This window comes from Lipotes vexillifer, unplaced genomic scaffold (genome assembly GCF_000442215.2).
Source record: "Lipotes vexillifer unplaced genomic scaffold, Lipotes_vexillifer_v1.1 scaffold173, whole genome shotgun sequence".
Classification (NCBI taxonomy): Eukaryota; Metazoa; Chordata; class Mammalia; order Artiodactyla; family Lipotidae; genus Lipotes; species Lipotes vexillifer.
In genome coordinates this window covers 1,435,131-1,448,842 of record NW_006770924.1, presented here as the reverse complement: position 1 = coordinate 1,448,842, position 13,712 = coordinate 1,435,131, and the positions used below count along the sequence as shown (strand labels likewise).

At 39.7% G+C, this 13,712-nt stretch overlaps 1 non-coding gene across 1 annotated transcript; it reads left to right on the top strand.

Moving 5' to 3' along the window:
• The first annotated feature begins 862 nt into the window (after positions 1 to 862).
• Positions 863 to 935, top strand: TRNAG-CCC (transfer RNA glycine (anticodon CCC)). Its single transcript has one exon. It is a non-coding gene; the product is annotated as a tRNA-Gly (tRNA).
• The last annotated feature ends 12,777 nt before the right edge of the window (positions 936 to 13,712 follow it).

Below are 13,712 nucleotides of genomic sequence, written 5' to 3'. Positions count from 1 at the left end.
ATCTAATGGCAAAATTTATGCAACCTTTTTCCCTTTAAACGTATAAATTCTTTGAATACTACAAATGGAATAAAGATAGTTAACAATAAATACTGAAATTGTATAATATTTGCATTAGTGCTCTGTGGCTGCTGCCACGAATAACCACGAACCTGGGGGCTTCAAACAACAGAAATTTATTTTCTCACAGTTCTGGAGGCCAGAAGTTTAAAGTCAAGGTGTCAGCAGGACAGTGCTCTCTGCTCCCTCCAAAAGCTCTGGGAAAGAATGCTTACTTACCTCTTCCAGCTTTTGATGGCCCCAAGCATTTTTTGGCTGTGGCTGCATAACTTCAGCCTCTACCCTCACCTCTGCATGGCCTTTCTTCTACTCTTCTGTCTCAAACCTCTCTCAGCCTTTCTTTCATAGGAACTCTTGTCATTGGATTTAGGGCCCCTACCTAGATAATCCAGGATGATCTAATCCCAATATCCTTAATTTAATCATATCCACAGAGACCCTTTTTCCCAATAAGGTGACATTCACAAGTTCCAGGCATTTGGACCTGGACATATCTTTTTGGAGGGCCGCCCCTCAACCTGCTACAATATTTGTTAAAACAGAAAAATAAGCTAATCAAATTGTATAAAGATCCTAAGACTAGATTTAAATTTTCAAATGAATTATATTTGCTAATGAAATGCTTATTTTTATTTTTTCTGCTTAATACAAGTAATTTATTGTATTAAATGAATGCACATATATGTAGTCATCTAGAAATTTGTATCATTGTAGTTAAAGACATGCAGAGCAATTAGGTTAATGACAAATGGGTGAAATCCATTTCCATTAGTAATTTTTTAAAATGCAAAAAAAGGGGACTTCCCTGGTGGTCCAGCAGTTAAGACTCCGCACTCCCAATGCGGGGGCCCCGGGTTCAATCCCTGGTCAGGGAACTAGATCCTGCATGCTGCAGCTAAAGATCCCTCATGCCACAACTAAACATCCTGCATATTGCAAGGAAGATGCTGCGTGCCACAACTAAGACCCAGAGCAGCCAAATAAATAAATAAATATTTTTTAAGGCTTTGGGGAGCCATCATACACACACTACCTTAATAAAAAATATATATGAATTATAAAACTCAGCTTATAAGTCAGGGTCTAGTCAGGAAAATAGAAACCAAGCTAGGTATTTCAAAGAGAGGGCATTTCATATAGGAAACTATATTGCTGGGAGAGCTGAAATGTCAAAAAGGGAGAGGTAGGTAACCCTGAGATTAGTAGGACAGAAAGACTGAAAGCAAGTGGGAAAACGAAGAGGAGGGGCAGCATTATAATAGCACAGGACTGCACTTCTTACTGCGTCACTGGGAGTGCTAAACGGGATGCTGGGAACACCAGGGACAGGGCAGCCAGAGATGAAGTCACTTCTAGAGATACTGCCAGAAACAGAAAGAAGGAGACTTATGACTTCTCCCCTCTTTTCCTCTAATGCCTTCTAATTCTCTGCTGGCACCTTCTATTGGCAGAACTTAACAGGAAGCCAGCTAGAGATGAAGCCTGGGAAATGCAGTTTCCAGGCTCTTAGCCCCAACATTTCAAAGCAGATTATAGGAGGGCTGATGTAGAGCTCAGAGACAGCAGGTAAATAGTCAGCAGATCCAGTGATTTGGAAAAGCAAGTGTATTTCTACATTGCTGATAACACTGTGAGTCAGAACACAGCTAGAAATAAGAAACTCTTCATACTCATTGACTAAACAGTGCCACTTAGGGGAACATAACTGAAAGAAATAACTTAAAGGCAAAAAAGAAATAAAAAATTTGTACCAAGATGTTGAAAGTGGCATCATTTATAACAGCAAAACCACGAAAACAGCCCATATACTCAACAGTAGGGAGATGATTAAGCAAACTGTGGTAAATGGATGTAATAAAATACTCTAAAGCTTAAAAAAAAAAGAACACATGTATTTCAAATAAGTATGAAAATGTTTACATGAAATGAATTTAAGGGAAAAAAGTAAAACTTTTAGAACTGTATGTGTACTATAATAATTACAATTGTGTAAAAATGTACAAAAGCATATAAACCAACATCAGGGGAGATGAAGTAATGTAACTAGTTTAGAGCTTAATGTTTCTTAGGCTTCTTTTCTTCTATAAAGTTGCTTAAGTTCTTAATTAAAAAAGAAAAGCAAGTGAGTCTTTAATTGTATATTTAGATTCCAAACCAAATGAAAATTATGTGTTTCATGTTAAGCTGCTTTGAAGAAAAAAACCAACAACACACACACACACACACACACACACACACACAATACAACCTGGCTAACCATTCCCACCATAGCACTTTTTACAACTCTGGCATGAGTCACTGCCATGGCCCGAGGCCAGTGTCCAATTGGTCTAGAGATTTAATTTTACAACCTGAGAAGACTGGCTCTCTCCCAGTGCCTCTGGTCTCCTGCCCTGAGCTGAGCCTTTCTTCTTGTTGCTATACATCACGTATTTTACTACAGGCTAGGAACTGCTAAAGTTAACTAAAGCAATGAATGAAGATAACAGGGTGGGTAAAAAACAAAACAACAAAAACCGAAACAAACAAACAAAAAACCCATTAGCCTGTTAATGACTATTCGGATTTTTGTAAATATTTATTGCTTCAAAATGGTCTGTTCTCCCCTGCTGCTGCCCCATCCTCTGCACAGCCTGAAGTGCCTTATACCCTGCCTGAAACAAAACTCCCTAAACCCAGAGGGCAGAAAGGCCACACCTTTGATTCACCCCTCCCCCAGCCCATGTTGCTTCTCAGAACCTTGATATGCCAAGTACTTTGCACTCATGAACTCTGCCTCATTAACAGGCTCATACAGATGCTTGTCACAGCTGCCTCGCGACAACTGGGAGTCTGAGAGTATGTGGTTACAGCAGGGAAAGTATGACAGCATAATTGCCTCCTGCAGGGACCTGCTGGCAGATTGCCCAAGAGACCTTGGCCATCCCCTGGGTTGGCTCTCTGTGTGGTTGATTAAGCAGTTAGAGGCCTTCCAGGAGAAACAAGCGCCCAACTCGATTAGCTTGTCATTTTTGCCTTTCGTGATGACCTGAGAATCATCTTCCAAACGGTGTCTAGATTCCTGTTCCAGTTTCTCCACCTACCATCTGTGTGACCCTAGGTAAGTTATCTCAGCCTCCATGCCTCGGTTTCCTAATGTATAAAATGGGAGAAATAACAGGAAATAGCAGTAGCTGATTCATAGTTTTGCTGCAAAGATCAGGGATAATGCCCTTAAGGCCTAATGGAGGATATTGCTAGTTTTCTACCCAAGATCCATTCTACTTTTCTTTTTTATTAACAGAAACACAGTTTTGTTTGAGGTGTCAATGTGCCCAGCTAAAAATACTGTCTACAGACTCTCTTACAGCTATGGTGACCATCTGATTCTGTTCTACAGGGAGGGGCTTCCAAGAAAGAGACAGTTTATGATTTAACAAAAACAAACAAACAAAAAAGGGACAGAGCCAGTTGGCATGTGTATTTTTCTCTTTGCCCTTCCTTTTTCTTTCTGTATAAAATGGGGATACCTGGAAGAAAAGCTGCCATCTTGGAACTAAGAGAACAAAAGCTACGTGCTAAAAATGGTAGATCAGGAAGCTAGGAGGAACCTGAGTTCTTGATGATTTTCTCAAGCTGCTGTACCAGGAGTGGGCTACCTACTTCCTAACTTCCTGTTAGATGAGAAAAATGAACTTCACTTGGCTAACCATTGGGGTCGGGTCTCTGTTATACGCAGCTGAGTGCTATCCTGACCTAAGCACTCAGCATACTGCCTGCCAATAGTAATACCTTAATAAAGGTTACTTTTCATTTTTCTGTAAAGCGTCATGATTATAAGTCACCTGTCATGGCAATGAGCACTAAGACAGTTTCACAATTATTGCTCTGGAATTTAGTTATGGTAAATAGTGCATAAAGTTATTCCTTGTCAGCTACGACTAGTAAAACATTCTCATTATTCAGAGACACTGGCTGTAATAACATTTGTTAAAATAGAATTTGACACTGTACTGTTTTTGTTTTTTTTTTTTAATTTATTTTATTTATTTTTACTTTTTTGGCTGCACTGGGTCTTCGTTGCAGCGCACGGGCTTCCTCTAGTTGCGGCAAGTGGGGGCTACTCTTTGTTGCGGTGCGCAGGCTTCTCATTGCGGTGGCTTCTCTTGTTGCGGAGCATGGGCTCTGGGCTCGCGGGCTCAGTAGTTGTGGCTCAAGGGCTTAGTTGCTCCACGGCATGTGGGATCTTCCCAGACCAGGGCTCGAACCCGTGTCCCCTGCATTGGCAGGCGGATTCTTAACCACTGAGCCACCAGGGAAGCCCTGTACTGTTGTTTTTTAAATTGCTGCTAGGTTATATTCAGCTAGTCGTCTGAGGAGATGATTTTACTGATAAATCTAGAAAATTTATGAAGGGGAAGGGAATAGGACATTGAAAAAAAAACTTTTTTCCCTCTTGGTTAATCTCTTTTTTTAAAATATAAATTTATTTATTTATTTATTTTTGGCTGAGTTGGGTCTTTGTTGCTGGGCGAGGGCTTTCTCTAGTTGCGGCGAGCAGGAGCTGCTCTTCGTTGCAGTGCACAGGCTTCTCATTGTGGCGGCTTCTCTTGTTGCGGAGCAAGGGCTCTAGGCATGCGGACTTCAGTAGTTGCAGCACACGGGCTCAGTAGTTGTGGCTCGCAGACTCTAGAGAGCAGACTCAGTAGTTGTGGCGCACAGGCTTAACTGCTCCGTGGCATGTGGGATCTTCCTGGACCAGGGCTTCAACCCGTGTCCCCCTGCATTGGCAGGCAGATTCTTAACCACTGTGCCACCAGGGAAGTCCTTCTTTTAATTGTTGAATTTTATTTATTATTTATACAGCAGGTTGTTATTAGTTATCCATTTTATACATATTAGTGTATATATGTCAATCCCAATCTCCCAATTCATCCCACCACCACCACCCCGCTCCCACCACTTTCCCCCCTTGGTGTCTATATGCTTGTTCTCTATATCTGTGTCTCAACTTCTGCCCTGCAAACCAGTTTATCTGTACCATTTTTGTAGGTTCCACATATATGCATTAATATACAATATTTGTTTTTCTCTTTCTGACTTATTTCACTCTGTATGACAGTCACTAGGTTCATCCACATCTCTACAAATGATCCAATTTCGTTCATTTTTATGGCTGAGTAATATTCCATTGTATATATGTGCCACATCTTCTTTATCCATTCATCCGATGATGGGCTCTTAGGTTGTTTCCATCTCCGGGCTATTGTAAGTAGAGCTGCAATGAACATTTTGGTACATGACTCTTTTTGAATTTTGATTTTCTCAGGGTATATGCCCAGTAGTGGGATTGCTGGGTCATATGGTAGTACTATTTGTAGTTTTTTAAGGAACCTCCATACTGTTCTCCATAGTGGCTGAACCAATTCACATTCCCACAAGCAGTGCAAGAGTGTTCCCTTTTCTCCACACCCTCTCCAGCATTTATTGTTTCTAGATTTTTTGATGATGGCCATTCTGACTGGTGTGAGATGATATCTCATTGTAGTTTTGATTTGCATTTCTCTAATGATTAATGATGTTGAGCATTCTTTCATGTGTTTGTTGGCAGTCTGTATATCTTCTTTGGAGAAATGTCTATTTAGGTCTTCTGCCCATTTTTGGATTGGGTTGTTTGTTTTTTTGTTATTGAGCTGCATGAGCTGCTTGTAAATTTTGGAGATTAATCCTTTGTCAGTTGCTTCATTTGCAAATATTTTCTCCCATTCTGAGGGTTGTCTTTTGGTCTTGTTTATGGTTTCCTTTGCTGTGCAAAAGCTTTGAAGTTTCATTAGGTCCCATTTGTTTATTTTTGTTTTTATTTCCATTTCTCTAGGAGGTGGGTCAAAAAGGATCTTGCTGTGATTTATGTCATAGAGTGTTCTGCCTATGTTTTCCTCTAAGAGTTTGATAGTTTCTGGCCCGTCTTTTTGTCTTGTTTGTAGTTTCCTTTGCTTTGCAAAAGCTTTTAAGTTTCATTAGGTCCCATTTATTTATTTGTGTTTTTATTTCCATTACTCTAGGAGGTGGATCAAAAAAGATCTTGCTGTGATTCATGTTAAAGAGTGTCCTTCCTATATTTTCCTCTAAGACTTTTATAGTGTCTGGTCTTACATTTAGGTCTCTAATCCATTTTGAGTTTATTTTTGTGTATGGTGTTAGGGAGTGTTCTAATTTCATTCTTTTACACATAGCTGTGTAGTTTTCCCAGCACCGCTTATTGAAGAGACTGTCTTTTCTCCATTGTATATCCTTGCCTCCTTTGTCATAGATTAGTTGACCATAGGTGTGTGGGTGTATCTCCGGGCTTTCTATCCTGTTCCATTGATCTATATTTCTGTTTTTGTGCCAGTACCATGTTTTCTTGATTACTGTAGCTTTTTAGTATAGTCTGAAGTCAGGGAGTCTGATTCCTCCAGCTCTGTTTTTTTCCTCAAGACCACTTTGGCTATTCAGGGTCTTTTCTGTCTCCAAACAAACTTTAAGATTTTTTGTTCTAGCTCTGTAAAAAAAAAATGCCATTGGTAATTTGATAGGGATTGCATTGAATCTGTAGATTGCTTTGGGTAGTATAGTCATTTTCACAATATTGATTCTTCCAATCCAAGAACATGGTATATCTCTCCATATGTTTGTAGCATCTTTAATTTCTTTCATCAGTATTTTATAGTTTTCTACATACAGGTCTTTTGTCTCCCTGGGTAGGTTTATTCCTAGGTATTTTATTCTTTTTGTTGCAATGGTAAATGGGGGTGTTTCCTTAATTTCTCTTTCAGATTTTTCATCATTAGTGTATAGGAATGCAAGAGATTTTTGTGCATTAATTTTATATCCCGCAACTTTACCAAATTCATTGATTAGCTCTAGTAGTTTTCTGGTGGCATCTTTAGGATTCCCTATGTATAGTATCATGTCATCTGCAAACAGTGACAGTTTTACTTCTTCTTTTCTAGGACATTGAAATATTTTGATGAACGTTTATTTTGTTTGGTGGATAGAAATGTTCATTTCCAAGAGATGCTTGCTTTATTTTCATTTATGAATACAGTAGATTAGTTTCTTTGCAACTCAAGAACATTTTAATGCTTTCTAAGTAAGACTGGTGGTGGGGGTAGGGAGAAGAGAATGTTGTTGATTCATCCAAGAGTAAATCTGAAATTTACTTAAAAGCCCTAGGAGATCTGTCAAGACTTTCTGAAGTGTTAGTATATGTCACCATAAATAGCTTGCCCTCATCTCTGCTTCTTCAAGCTCCTCTACTTGGACTGAAATATGGAGTCACTCGCAACATCAGAAAAGCTATTTCTAGCTTCTGTCTGGAAATATAACTTCACCATGTTGACCAGGGTGAAATCAAAGAAACTATCAGATGTCTCCTCAATCCACTAATTAAATTGCGGTCCTCTTTTCTCCATTTTTATACTTTCTTGTTCAAGTAGAGGAAAGCAACAGGATAGGCTGGGTTATGCTACAGTCACAATATTAAAATCTCAGTGGCTGAAGATATCAAAATTTGTTCCTTGTTCATTCTCTTCAGCCTTCATGGGTCATCAGGACACTCTTCTCATTACAGTCATTGAACCCAAGCTGAGAGAAACCACCACCTTGAATGTTGCCAGTCATCACATCAAAGGAAAAAACCTTGTACTGGCAGTTTCAAATATGTATCACTTTTGCTCACAACTCAAGAGCTAAAACCAGTCCCATGGCCCCAGGCAACCAAAAGTGGACCTTGAAGGGCAATCCTACCATGTACTGAGAAGGGAAGCACCAGCAAGAGTTGGCAAATTGCACTGACATTAGAGAAACAGCATCACTGAATGCCTGTTATATACCAGCTGTGTGTCACAGCACTTGTGTTATCTAATTCTCATAACAAATTTTGATATTAACTTTAATTTTCAGATGAGAAATCTGAGCCTTACACAGGTCAAGTAATTTGTCCAAGAGTCCCATCAAATATGTACATTTGATTTCAGTTTCATCTGATTCCAGAATCTGTGCTTTTTCTATTATTTACCCAAGCCTCCTAGTATAACGTGTTCAGCTGCTCACAACCTCACAACCTTGAGGGCTCGAGTGGAATAGGGGGGTAGGGAATGGAGAGAAGGGTTTATTGTTAAGAAATACTTTTCTCCACAAAGCCAAATGGTCCATATTTCTGTGGCCTCATTAGTACCACGAGGGGACCAAACAAAGTAACCTAACCAAGGATCTGAAATTGAACCCACCAGAACAGAAACAAAAAATGACTAAAACGAGATTGTGGAAAAGGAGATACTAAGGATGCCAAGTGAATCAGTGCCATCAAATTGAGAGGCAGCATCATGCTATTTCTTTTCCTCAAAAACCTTCAAGGGATCCCTTCAGAATGCCTCATATTACCCAGGGTGAAGCCCCATTTTTTTTTTTTTTTTTTTTTTTTTTTTGCGGTACACGGACCTCTCACTGTTGCGGCCTCTCCCGTTGCGGAGCACAGGCTCCTGACGCGCAGGCTCAGCGGCCATGGCTCACAGGCCCACCAGATCCGCGGCATGTGGGATCTTCCCAGACTGGGCACGAAACCGTGTCCCCTGCATCGGCAGGCGGACTCTCAACCACTGTGCCACCAGGGAAGCCCTGAAGCCCCATTTTTTTAAGGAGCTCTCTTGGCTGTTCCATAATTCTCAAACTTAATCCATAAGATTATTTACAATTTTGGGAAGTTCATTAAAAGCATTATGTATATATCAATATTATTGCTCTGAATATACGGATGCTGACAGGGATTCACATTTTGACTTGAAGTATGTACTCGAGCACGCCTGCGATACGGATTCTATCTGGAAGTCTCAGGAAAAGCACGGCTGTGTACCATAGAACTGCTTCTATGAGGGATAATTTTCAGTAAGGAGAGAATGATCCTTTAAGCTTTTAAAATGGTTTTTTCACTGTGACTCATTTCTACTCCATTGTTAATGGTAAGACCTTAAGTATTCAACAAAAGTTGAAGATGTGGATATGATATAGCTAGATTTTGATTTCTCTAAGTACACACTAAAAAAAAAATTCTAAACTTGAAGCCATATAATTCCTCCTGTTGTGAAGACTGTACCTAAAAATGCTTGTGATGTTATATTACATGTAAAAGGCAGTCCTTACACTTTTACAACACCATTGGTTCTAGAGCTGCTGGGCAGCCAGTTCTCACCAGCTTCAATATGCCAACCTCGAGTGCTTGCATGGGTCAATGCCCCAGCTCACCTCTGATTAGGTCTATTTTTTTTTTTTTTTTTTTTTTGGCGGTACGCGGGCCTCTCACTGTTGTGGCCTCTCCCGTTGCGGAGCAGAGGCTCTGGACGCACAGGCCCAGTGGCCATAGCTCACGGGCCCAGCCGCTCCACGGCATGTAGGATCTTCCCAGACCGGGGCACGAACCTGTGTTCCCTGCATCGGCAGGCGGACCCTCAACCACTGAACCACCAGGGAAGCCCTAATTAGGTCTATTTTAGCAACACTTGTGTGTGTTATAGATTACAGATGATCCCCACCCCGCCCCCGCCTCTCAATTTTTCTTTAGTATTACTTTTATAACACTTTTATGACAAAATGTTTTTTTTTCATTTGAAAAGTGCATTTACAGTAAGAGATCAAATACTGCAGATTACACACTCCTATATTACTGTTTTTTTAAATGGAAATCACTATGAAGATAGAGTATCAAAGACTCAGAATCATACTCTTAAAATAATCAGTAAGGCATGGAAGTCAAAACTCAATTTTAAGAGGAATGTCCTAGAGTTGAGGGTCAACCCCGCCTTATAACAGCCAAAATTTAAGTCACCTGAATAAACAGAGAGACAAGAAGGAAAGGGCAACCTGAACTCTGCAAACTCTCATATTTAAAAGAAGAAACAGAAGAGGTAATTCCAATTGACCCCTTGTGTTTTATGGGTTTTGCATCTCTGGGAAGGTTAAGATGACAGCCCATTCTAAACACACGTCCATTTACATTAGCAGCCTTTTCTATGGGTGACTTAAGTTCATATTTGAAAAATTCCAACAGAGAAACAGAAAAGACATCAAAAGACCAAATAAATCCACACAAACATGGGAATTTGAAAGCCAGTTTATTTGGACTTTATCTCACTCTTATTTGCCCACCGCAATCCAAATGAGACCATAAAACAGTCAGTATACGAAAGACCTGCTTTTCATAGTCATAACATTATAGATCTGGACTCTCTTTGGGGAATGTTACAGTGGATGCTTTGGTTGTGTTAGCAAACGGGACTAGGGGAGGATGTTGGGACAATTATTTTACTAACATATTTTAAATGTCTCAAATAGGTGTCAAGTTCCTGTCTGAACACTAATTAAGCCTGGATACTAAAAATGAATAAGAACAGGTTGAGAGCAGTTTTTATACTACGTGGGTGGTTAACCGAAATGGCCCTGAACACCCCAACTTTGATGATGTAATTCAAGTTGAACAGTTTAACTTTCCAGAGGCAGACAGTCTAGGTCTAGCTAGATTCCTTTGTCTTAGCCTAACATTCTCTTTTTGATGACTTTTCCCCTTCTTCTCTTACGCTCCTTCCTCCCTTGATGGTATCATTACATATGGAAAATTACAGATGTTTAGTTTATATAACAGGCAAGATTAATATTTACTTTTTAAAAAAATCTGGTACATGGATAAAATCCATATAACAGCACATACAATACTCACATAAAAAACTCTGGGCCCCTTAACTTTTGTAAGGGCTAAGGAATGTTTTTAAATGGAGAGGAAGAAATGATGAGAATGTTTGCTCCAGGATGCAGACATCAGTTCCCTGGTGCCATTAGCTCAAAAGGAATTAAATGTAACTATGAACAGGGGAAGTTGTTAAGTCAATGGTATTTTTTTAGGAAGTTCTTACTTTGCAAGCTGGCTAGAATGATTTTCTGGGTTTGTCCAAGGAATGCAGAGATAAAAAATGATGTGAACAGAAGACAAAAATTGAAGTTCTAATGGGTACAACCCAGAGGAAGGCTGTAGAGTTGATGAGAAAGAAGCAGATGTTAAATACTTACTTAACTTCTTTAACTGGTGTCTTAACTAGTGGCATTACCATTAATCAAAGCTGCCAATTTAAGTACCGCTTCTTTAAGAAAAAAATCAGAAAGGGGTCCTTTGTCCTTTGTTAACACAAACATAAATATTTGTACAAAAGAGAGAAATGCCCTTCCGTGGTTTTCTCCTTTGCAAGTCAGGGATGACTGGATAATATTTAGTTAGAAAAACATAATGATCGATGACTGGCAAAGTTTTATGTTTTATATCACTGAGAGGAGATATTTTAATATTTTTGACTTGTTTATATGTGCAGTCACCAGTACTAGTCATTGAGTTTCTTACATGCTTTTTGAAATATGTATTATTCTTTCTAGGTCTAGCCAATGTGAGCTAGTACTTTTCCATAGAGGTTGCCCTTTTCAACTTAAAGTTTTTTAATTTAAAAATCATAAATGCTGGGCTTCCCTTGTGGCGCAGTGGTTAAGAGTCCGCCTGCCGATGCAGGGGACACGGGTTCGTGCCCCGGTACAGGAAGATCCCACATGCCGCGGAGCGGCTGGGCCCGTGAGCCATGGCCGCTGAACCTGCACGTCCAGAGCCTGTGCTCCACAACGGGAGAGGCCACAGCAGTGAGAGGCCCGCGTACCGCAAAAAAAAAAAAAAAAAAAAAATAATAATAATAATAAATGCTAATTATAAAAATATAAACAATGAAGAGGAATATAAAAAAATTTTAGAGTAAAATTTTTACAGTAAATTGTTCTCCGTTACCCTTCTCCTCTTCATACTCATTTTAGCTGTCTGTTGCTGCATAAAAAATTATCCCCAAGATGTAATGGCCTAAAACAATAAACATTTATTATCTCACACAGCTTTTGTGGGTCAGTAATCTAAAGTGGCTTAGCTGGGTGGTTCTCAGCCAAGAGACTTTCACAAATTGCAATCATGGAGCCAGCAGGATTGCAGTCATCTGAAGGCTTGACCGGGGCTGCAAGATCCGCTAACAAGGTAGGATCCACCCACACACCTGGCGAGTTAGTGCTGGTTGTTGGCAGGAGGCCTCAGTTCTTTACCACGTGGACCTTACCACAGGGCTGCTGGGTGTTTTCACAAGGTGGAAGCTAGTTCTGCCCAGGGTGAGTGATCCAAAAGATGGCAAGGAGGAGGCTGAAAGTCTTGTATGACCTAATCTCGGGAATCGCACACAGACACACACCAAATCCAAGCCACACTCAAGGGGAGGGAAATTGGTCCTCACTTTTGGAGACAGGAGTACTGAAGTACTTGTAGACATACTTTGGAACTAACATAGTGCTCCTATTCTTTAAAGGATAATCACTGTTAATATATTGTTATATAATGTTTTAGACATTTTTCTATGCACATACAAATATATATATGAGGTACATATGAATGTATATCTATTACATATACATGTTTGACATATATTTATAGTTGTTTAGAAAATTCTTAGAAAATGCTATGGATATTATTTTACAAGTTTTTATTCATTACATAATATGTTAAGGATATCATTTCTCCTTGTAACACATAGCTCATTCTTTTTAATAGCTGCATAGCATTTCATTAGATACTAATAACATAATTTATTTAATCATTTTCCCAAACATGTACATTTGGGCTGTCTACAGTTTTTTGTTACTATGAATAATATTGCAGTACACATCCTGGTACATAAAACCTTGCCTGCTTATTTAAGTATTTCTGCATGATACATTCTTACAAATGGAATTGCTGTATCAAAACATTTCTGCTTTTACTATTTTGATAGGTACTATCAAATTGCCCTTCAAAAGTTTCCTTTCTATGCAGAGTTACATTACTCTTACTCATACTCTCTGTTTACTGATTATTCCTACTGCCTGTGGTATCTGTGCAGAATTTTCTCATCTCTGGTGTCTTTTAGCTTTTCCAACACCTAATTTGTATTTCTCATGAAATGTTTCTGAGATAATCTAATTATCTACCTAATCACCATTCCATTATTCCTGTTTGGGCAGATCTGTTTCTCCAGGCCATCCCATATATCTCGGCCCTATAGCTTGGCTGTCCTTGAATCAAGCAAACACTTCTGGCAGAATCGGCTGTGGACTGGGGGTGGGAGATGGGTCAGGAGATACCATTAAACAAACCCTGTCTGAGGAACCACCCAGGGCTACTTTTCTACCATGAGGCTGTGGGTATGGCAAGTATTCAGAGGTATGACTAGCCCTTTAGAGTGATTTTACCTAAGACACTCAAACCTTAGAGACTCAATGACCCATGTGAAAAGCGGAAATAATTAGATATCTTCCACCTGTTACATAGGATTGTTATGAGCATGAAATAAAATACTGTAAATTGTAATGCACTGCATGAAATGAAACAACTAGCAAAATCCCTGGCATATACTAGATGCTCCATCAACAGTGGTGTAACAAGATGCTGTACAGTGCCCAGTACTAAAATGATCTATTCAGGGCCACCATAGCATGGAGCACCACTCAGCCTTAGTCTGGGGCACTGCCAGGCACTGGGGCTGCTGGTAGGGCGAGCTGACAGTGCCCGTCAGAAGAGCCATCAAGTCTGCTGT